The sequence below is a fragment of the Dermacentor andersoni genome, chromosome 1 (assembly GCF_023375885.2).
Source record: "Dermacentor andersoni chromosome 1, qqDerAnde1_hic_scaffold, whole genome shotgun sequence".
NCBI lineage: Eukaryota > Metazoa > Arthropoda > Arachnida > Ixodida > Ixodidae > Dermacentor > Dermacentor andersoni.
Genome location: NC_092814.1, coordinates 182,982,687 through 182,992,466, shown reverse-complemented (window position 1 = coordinate 182,992,466; position 9,780 = coordinate 182,982,687). Strand labels below are relative to the sequence as shown.

Below are 9,780 nucleotides of genomic sequence, written 5' to 3'. Positions count from 1 at the left end.
GTGGTAACCACAGTATCTACGCTACGTAGTAGACTGCGGATACATGCAACTGTAGTGCGTATGCGCAGCGTTTGCTTCGTGCACGAAAGGGGTTGAGCGTGTGCTCATGCTCATATGCTTGTCTGACCATGCTATGTGGTGCAGACCGGCTTTGTCCTTCGCCAGCTTGACTGACAGATAGTAACCACATCTAACTTGCACATTTTGAAGCGCTATGAAGTCTGCCAAGATGTCTAAAATAGCGGCCAGGAGCGCACACGTGCTGGCAAACGCGCGTATGGTCTGGCCTCAAGTTTTGTGTGGTTTGAGGCTAGCTGAGCATTCAAAGCTAGTAAATTTTTTTATTAGCAAGACCCGACAGCTACGACACCGATAAGCAGGGTGGTCCAAGGTTTAGTTGTACACGGGAGGTCGCGCGTGAGCAGACGACAGTTGGCTTCTTTTTGAAGTATGCAATTATTATCTAAATCCAAAGGTGATTTTCGCTTACTTTGGACTGTTTATTAAACTTTGTCAATAAATATACACAGTAAGAGTAGAAAGAAGCACACTGATCCAAACATCCTTCTTGATTGATGTCAGCTATTGGCCAATAGCAGGCACATGTCGGAATCTGCTATATTATGAAATAAAGCGTCCAAAATAGAGTGAGGACCTGTTGAAAAGAAAGCGCCTAAGAGAACAGCGACATTGCGCTCTGCTTACGACCTCCACACGGCGTGCACAACTACAAAGCTTGGCTGAGATGTTCACAGTAGCGCACGCTATTCGTGGACTTTTTTCCTCAAGCGCAAGGGCTGGTTTAAGACCACTTTAAAGGGATGCAAAAAAGATTTTCAGTTAAGCTATATTAGTAAATTACACTCCTGCGGTAACAAAATGGTCACTTTTATCATGAGAGGACACGAAAATGAAATGCATGGCAATGGCACACTTTGACAGTGCGTACTTGGCTCTAATTGTTTATTGATAAAATGCACTTGCACTGCATTGAAGAAGACTCAGCCTAGCATGTTTAAAGAATTTCATGCGCCAAAAGGGCCCAGATAATATGCCGAGATGCATGACATCATATAGACAAACTGGCCGCCGAGGTTACGCCGCAAATTTAAAAGAAGTCTTGCATTCATTTTCTTCACTAGCAACCGCTTTCCAACAAAAAAATGAAAATAGTTACATCAGAATCTCAATGATGGCTCATCAGTACGATATCACGGGTTTCTATGTGCTTGCATATGGGCCATTTTGGCAGAAGAAAAGTTCTTGAAACTTGCTATGTTGAGTTCTTGGCTCCTTTAATAATGCAATGTTATCCTTTCTTACTGATAAACAATCAACTACAGAGTTGTGCAATGCTGTCAATATCTATGATGTGGAAAGCTGGTGAGGGGAATTTCGGGGCCAGAATCACCACTCATCTTTTGTTCTTGCATCACTTTTGGTTGGCCAAGCCTCCTCTGACAATAAAGACTGCCTGTTTAGCGTATTGCAGAAGAGTAATTTACTAATACAGTTTAACTTGACATTCCTCTTTAGTGTTCCTTTTAAAGAGTTCCTCACACATTTCTTGTTGCACAGATGAGATTCATTTACAGAGAAAGTAGCACCTTTAATTTAAAGCCTGTTGTTAATGTTGGGATCTAAGCTATCAAATTCATGAATGTGTGCAAAACTGTCAAAATTCTTCCGGGTCCCATTAGGTGAATGTGCCATAGTTGTTAGTCATTCCTTCCATAATGCCTGTAGAAGACATTTTTGCTTAAATTTGCTTGAGCATGCTTGTATACAAGAGACCTGCCCCCAAGTGTGTTTTGCAAAGACAGAAAATTGTTTCTGTTTCATTACAGAGAGGTTCAACTATTAATGTCTTCAGATAGCATGTCTAAGACTTCAGTAAATAAGGCTGACGCTCAACAAAACCTAACAAACTATGCACCCCAAACAAAAAATATTGATGACAATACAGCTGCTCTTGGCAACTAGTCTCAGCGAGTCATATAGACAAGTTATGCAGTACTGTCAAGTGTATATACATAATACATAAAAGTAGCGCTTATAAATTCAACCATGCAAAAAACTTTAAAATAAGTTCAGCATATACTGCATCAAAAAATCATTGTTCCATATTCCTGAATAAAGTGACAATATACCTTGCAGGAAGGGCAATAAGAATGTCATGCAAGTCAAAACAAAACATCACTGTAGGATATAATATGTACTACAGGGCATATACTACCATTATTACTGGGAAATTATACTTGGAGACATAGTGGTATAAGCTGCCAACAGTAATTTTGATTCTGGGCTTCACACAGTCAATAAATGTGTACATGAAGAACTAAACAGAACTTCTGTCATTGACAAAAAACTTGAAAAGTGTAAACAAAACTGTGAGTAGCGAAGCACACCTACTCTGAAATTAGACAATAAGAAATCAGACTATTAGTTATTTGCTTTCAGAGGCATTTAGTACACTTGATTTAAACAGCTCCGTACTATTAGCATTAATTTTGGTTTTTCTTCATGCTACATTCCTGCGCTCACCTAGCACTAGGTAGAATAAATTACAGTAGAACCTCGTTGATACAATCCTGTTACCTATGATTTCCCGGTGCCAATGTTCGCGATCAAGAACACAAAAAAATGTACCAATGTAGTTACACTTATTTTTTACCAGTTCATACGTTCCCAGAAAATACGATCTTTCGGCACAAATGTTCAATACATCGCCAAACTGCAATCGTATGATACATTTTCCGGCCACTAGATCCCACGTAAACAAGAAAATTCATAAGGTGTGCGCAACCAAGAACAGTAGCCGCCCACCGTGGCAGCTTCCCCGCAATACTCGCCTGCCTGTCTCACATGAAAATGCTGGCGACACTCAGTTTCTTATTCCGTTAACAGTAAATCTCCTCCCAGGTCGTCGCATCCCAATTCACAGCTATCGCCACTAACCCCATTGTGATAAGCATCTTCACCTTTCTGTTTTACAGTGCATGGGGCGTAGTGCCATAGGAAGCATACTTCAGGCTTTTAGTGGGTAATAACCCAAACGCTCTGCTGTTACCTGCTGCAAGCAGCACGTGCCCTATGTGAGTGCCTTGCTTTGCACCGGCGGCATCCGGCATTGCCCACCAGCTCGATTTCGCTTCCATTTCCCATTGCCATCTTAAAACACTAAGCAATAGGAAAAAAACAAAATGCGTCTTGGGCCACCAAAACCCTACTAGCTCGAGACGCATTGGCGTCTCGTGCTTTGTACCACAACAGTTCATGCAACACTTCGCATTTAAACCTGTAATTTTTAACTAAAAGAAAAATCCAACTTTTTTTTTTCTATAAAGTAGGATTTGTCAGTCTCATTTTTATGACTTGTGTCTTGCACTGTAACACGATTTTTATGCTACTTTTTCTAGCATTTGTTTCCAAGATGTATGAACGAGGCTTTACTGTATATACAAGAAAACATATCAAGCAGAGTTGGCCTTTCAGGAGTTTACATGCCTATTGTAAACTGCACTTTCCCACAGGCACACCATGTGTCATCAAACACAACAAATGGTCGTCAACAACGAAAATACAACACAATCACAGACATGGACAAACAGTAAATAGAGGGGCACGAAAGGTGACCAGGACACATGAACATTGCTTGGGAAGAGCGCTACCCAAACAATATCCTGTGTCCTTTTCTCCATACCTGTCAATACTTGAACTGCATATTTTGTGTAGACTATGAACAAGGTCAAGTCATATAATCCTTTTAGAAAGTTGTAAGAAACACAATGGCAACACAACTAGCTGCCTAAACTGGTGTAATTCTTAAACCTCTTTTTCCCCTTCTGCTTTTCAGCAAAAGCTTGAAATTCCACAAGTGGTGAATACAGATCTAGCAAATCAGTAGCCTAATTTGTAGCATATCCATTCACCCTCTAATATGCCAGACATGAGTGACTAATCCTACAGGTCTTCCCGTAATAAGTCAGCACTCAACTTATGTGCTCTGCATGTAGTTTCAGTCCACAGTAACCTACAATCAAGATAAAAGCTTCATCACAACACTTCACAGGAAAGAAAGATAAAAGAAACTGTGCAGAAGGCATAGTACTAATGCCACAAACATTAGATCCTGCTTTCTCGGCATAGTTAACTGACACAAAAGCAATAGACAGTCATAAAGCTCACTGCCAAAGGCAGGTACTTCACACAACGCTGCAAGAAAATGTGCTGGGAACACAAAGTGCCATAGGTGGAAAGCACAAGATAGATGGCAGCAAGAGCTAGAGGTCACCAGTTACTTGGGAGAAGAGTTTGTCCACCATGGTGTTCCTGAACTGGAAGCTGCTTTGGGCGAGTAGAGCCGGTCTGAAGGCTCAGTGCGTCGCTTGGCAACTTGGCGATCCTTAGCCCGCCGGTTCTGGAACCAAATCCTTACTTGCTCCTCCGAGAGTCCGATGTTCATTGCCAACTCCATGCGTCGCTGGTAGTCCACGTATGGTTTACACCTGTATGCTTGCTCCAGCGTAGTACGCTGAGACTCTGAGAAAGTGGACTTCTCCCGGACACGCAGCAACCCCAACGTCATGGATGATGGCAGTGGAGGGCCCGCTGCAAGAATATAAAGTGGAAGGGTGCATTTGAATACACTTTTTCTTTTTCCTGTTAAGGCTACCACTACCACTTATAAAAATTCTTGCAAAGGAGAGTAACACCAATGTTATTTATTCACACTACAAACCTTGGCCATAGAATCTTACTGCTGTGCCCAAACTTAATTCATAGGCTGTGCTGAGTGTGCATGTTTACCAAGAAAGCTACACTGGTACCCATCACCAATGTTTTTTTCCGCTATGCCCCTTTGGCGTTATGGCTGAGGCAACATGAACAGTGCATTTTGTGAGAAGAGAAAGTTCTATGTGCTTGACTTTGACAGCCTTGAAAAATACAAGTCCACTTGTCGAAACGTTGGTTCCCGCTTTTACCTTGTTCTCGTTTTGCTTGTCTTTGACCCTGGCATACAAGACGGAGCAATAAATGACACCTAACCAAAGTTTCCGGAAGACTCAGTCTGTTATGAAACAAGAGCCAAGAAGAAATAGCAGCACAGTTAATGCTTCAGAACTCTCATTAGATCCCGACATTAACTATGGACAATTGAATTTGTAAAGCTCATGTTGGTCACCCGACCGAATTTTCTCATTTAACCGTTTGATGAAGAGCGGGACATATTGGTCAGGCTGAACAAGGCAGCTTCACTGTGCCGTAGAGGCAAGTGATTTAACATAGCCATGTTTTGACCCTATTCACCTGAGCACTTTATTAGATTTCATATTCATCAATAAGCAAGTGACTGAATGAAACAGACTTGCAGTGGCTGTATACTTTTTTTTTCTATTGGCTTCTTTTTCCTTTCCCCTCTTTATTATTATTTTGAAAGAAATCTGCCACATTAAAAAGTCACCGCACAGATCAATGAAGTCTCTCTATGGGTGAAAACAGCGCAAAATAAACACGGACAAGGGAGGAACACTGGATGTAACCTGTGTTCCTCCCTTATCAGTGTTTATTTTGCTCAGTTTTCACCCACAGATTCGTACCAACTAGATCGCATTAATACCCTTTTTGAAGTCTCTCTTTTGAGTGAAATTTCTATTGTGCACTAGAGTAAAAACACAGGGAAAGTCCAAGCCCATATTTTAATATATATATATCGAAAATATTCTAAATGTATTCACGACAGCTGTGTGCTTTCCCGATTTGGGGACACAGTCAGGGATCCCAATTTGCCATAACTACTTCCACCAATAATAGATCAATTCATTAGCCTATCCGCACATCAGTGTTATGAGAAATGGATGGCCTTGAATGCTTCCCTAGCATTTATCCGAAATCATTTGATACAATTCTGGCACAAAGAGTGCTCAATAAACTCAACAGACACCTACAAAATATGCATTCACTGCCTTGCGTGTACTAGTGTACACAGGCACTTTGATAATTTTACAGGTGGCCATGAGATGGTAGAAATGGCAACGAGTACATGTACTTGCCACTGATGTAAATGACCTATGTGCATAGTGGTGCGCGTAAATTCTACTTTTTTTCTACAATGTCAGGTGTTTCTTGGCTGTACAATTTGATTTTTTATTAACCATACCTGATGAAAATTCATTTGCAATGCTTTAGACACTACTGAAATTAAATTATCTTTTTGTCACATCCATCAAAGGTTAAACCTATGCCATCCACCACACAAAAACTAGATACTGCACCAAGCAGAATTGATTTCATGTTCAAAGAATGTGCAAATTGCAAGATTTAAAAAGCTGTGCATCAGATATGACATGCTGTAACCTCCAAAGATGAGCAGGATGTTACTACATCTCTCCAATACATACTAAGTACAAAGCACCGCACTGCCTGCATGAACATGCAGCGAGATAGTGCCTTGATAGCAGGAGTAAATGCTAGGAACGCTAGAAATTGAAGCAAAATTAATGACTGCAAGTAGTTCTAAACTATCTACAAATAACTTTGCACTTAACAATTACATCCCTCATAGCGAAAAAGAAGCAAATAAAATTTACCAAAAGCGGGAGATCGCATCAAAATTGCCTCAGGAGTGACAAAACTACTAATTTCACAGAAACCACTTCCACATTAAGGCTCACATGTAATTTACTGAAGTTGCATTTTTGCTTTGAGTTTGGGCCTACAAACCAGGAAAGGCAGCAAACACTGCTATGCACCACTCTGCTTAGCATGTCATATAGTAGTGGCCAGGGTGTTCCAATACTGCAGTGAAAGTAGCTGCTAAACCTGCAATAACAACCTGGGTCAACAATCTCATATTAGAATAATAAAGCCAATGCCTGTGCGTGTTCAGAAAATGGCCGTCATAATACACCCGTGCAGACCCCACGCACCTTGCTTACATACTGTCAACTTGCTAAATGCAGTATACAAACTTTCAATTCCAAACCTACACTTTTCACGTGCCTCAATATTGAAAATATTTGCCCATGAACATGCAAAAACCTTACAAGGTAGGGTTTTATGATGTCGATACATAAAGTGATTGATATCAACAATTGCAATACTGAATAAAGCAAGCAGAGCTGAATGCAGGCGTTACGGAAACCGCAGTGCAACACGAGTGTCATAGCTGGAGCAAGTGCCACAGATGTGGTGTGGAAGACGTCTCATTTTAGTGAATGAGCAAAATGACAACTATGGTGGTTGTGAGGAAGACTGCATTGGTGCAACTCTCCTTTCTACCATTTTTTTTTTACATTTAAAACTATGGCAACGAGTTGATAACATTGCACTGTTTAACAATTAAAAAGTATCAAAGCTGCTTAAACCACTATTCACACACTCAAAGGTATTCTGTGTGGATGCAAGGCTATTAAAAAAGTGTCTGATAAACTGCCTTCAATCTTTCTGACAGAACGCTGCAACTACAAATGCTAAATTCATCTTACAATGAAGAATGCTGAAAGGCATGCTCAGTAAGGTAAACCAAGTTACGCAATTACAGCAGTTGTCAAAATTGCAAAACTGCACAAGCATTAACATCTCTGAGCTACACAGTGCCTTACATCGCAATAATTTACAATGAACACATGCAATATATTGCCTAGTCCTCCCAGTTCAACTTATATGCAAAACAATAATGAGCCATATCTATTTGGACATTAGTACATACTTAAGCACACTGCCTATGAACACAACCAAAAGTTTCAAAACTTCTAAACAGCACTCATGGTCTTTCAAGAGTGCAATGAACAATACAATGCTTAGCCTTTACTAAGAATAAAATTGCTTCAAGGCAAACAAGGGAGAAGGGTAACTGGATAATTGAAGCAACAACGCACACAGGAAACAGTAAGTGGTACTGGATCCCTGCCTTGTGTACAATGCCCTAGAGAGCCACATACTGAATAATCTGTTACAAAGAAACAATAGGTGCACAGAGGAGTAGCACTTGCATGCATACAAAATGACACACCAAAAAGCATAAATGAGGGCATTGCCATATCTCACCTACACTAATTCAAGATCAGATTAGCTCTTTGAATACTTTACACTAGTATTCACCAGCAACTAAAATATTTTAAGTTCTCCTGAAGTTTTAATGTTTTATAACTACTAGAAAACCATGCATTCCAATGGTGCAAAAGCACTTAAGCAAGTAAAAGCACTGAATTGGCCATCAACAGCACTCACGTGTAACAACAAATACTTGTATCATAGACACTATGTGAATACTTAAAGTACTCCCAAGCAAAGCTTGAAGTGCACTGTGAAATCAATGCCACTGTTACTGAGGCATGGGTAAGAATTTCAGCCTGCAAAATAGGTAGATTAATAACGAAAATGATGCCAGCAAACAAGCAATTGATGCGAGCCTGAACTAACAGAATTCCATGTCACAGTGCAAACTCTGAGAGCACCAAATAAGGGCAAACGTATCGCATACAGCGAACAGCAGCCAGCAATAAAGCGGGCTACCGCTGTTCCAGTGACGTCTCTAGCAATTTAGGGGCGTTAACAGTTCAAATGCAGAGGCAAGTGTCGTTCCCAAACCAAGTGGGCTACTTTTGCCCGCATTCTGTTGGGGATCAAAGTAAAATGAAAACCCGTCATCGCAGTGACGTCACGAAAAGCACACAATCGCACCATCCTATGATAACCAACTGCTAGGGTCCGTGCACGGTAAACAACGCATCGGTAAGAAGTAACATGCAAAGGCGTCATTGTTCCACGGGCCTTGACAGCTAGTACAACTTGGCGGGCAAGTCGCGTCAGAGGAGCAACAGGAGGATGGAGGGGTGCATCGCCTCTCTTGCACTGGCTCCCAAATGCCTCTCTTGCATCGGCTCCCAAACGTCGTTTTCAAGTCTTGATTGCAGTTCAACACCTGAGCACAGAAATAACAAAGCGTTAAATAAAAAAAAAGTACCGGAGAGGTAGATTTTCGCCAAGGCAGGCAACGCTCGCCTCCAAATGGGGACAGGCGGTAACGCGTCACAAACGTCACTGGGGTACTGATGCAAGTGGCGCCAAGCAAAACAGTACGACAAAAATGTGCGCCCAGCCAGCGTAGGTAGCACACTGCGCAGACGTGCTAGGACCTCATCACGAATTATCTGAATTATAAATAGTTTAGGAAATCGATTCTAATCGCTAATTGCGGCTACCGCCCTGGCAGCATTCAACGCTTTTGTGACTCGAGACAAAGGAACAGCCGCTACGGTTGAAACGACATGTCCAGGCACTAAAAAATGGTGTGCACGCTTAAAACGACCTGCTCTTCTGTCTCATCTTGCGTGACCAAACGACGAGAGGTAATAACTTATCAGGAATGCATTGTCCGCGATGTAACTCGCTGCACAGATCGAAGCCGAAATTCATTATTGAAATTGTGTTGCCAGACTACATTTATGGTAACGTATTATGACACAATGTCAAGAGCATAAGATAAAAACCTAAAGGTTTCAAATAATTTGTAATATTCAAAATATAGGGCTAAAATTATTGTATAACTTTGTTTTACTATTAACAACTTTTAGGTTTCAAAAAAACTTATTTTGGACAATGCAGAAATAAATGCAGCAACATTGAGATAGTCGTTTACTGTTGTATAGCCAGGTGGCGCCAGCTAGCTTTTATGATACGGCTGCTATGCTGTGAAGACCGTCAGCTGTTGGCACGCAAACAACTATTAACTAATATTTTCAGGCCGTCACATTGTGTGTGCGCAGAAGTACAGTC

General features: G+C 41.1%; 1 long non-coding RNA gene across 1 annotated transcript; it reads right to left on the bottom strand.

The window, feature by feature from the left end:
• Positions 1–5,368: 5,368 nt before the first annotated feature.
• Positions 5,369–9,409, bottom strand: LOC129380816 (uncharacterized). Its single transcript, XR_008609014.1, has 2 exons — positions 9,314–9,409; positions 5,369–8,926 (listed from the first exon to the last, which is right to left on the bottom strand). It is a non-coding gene; the product is annotated as an uncharacterized lncRNA (long non-coding RNA).
• Positions 9,410–9,780: the final 371 nt, after the last annotated feature.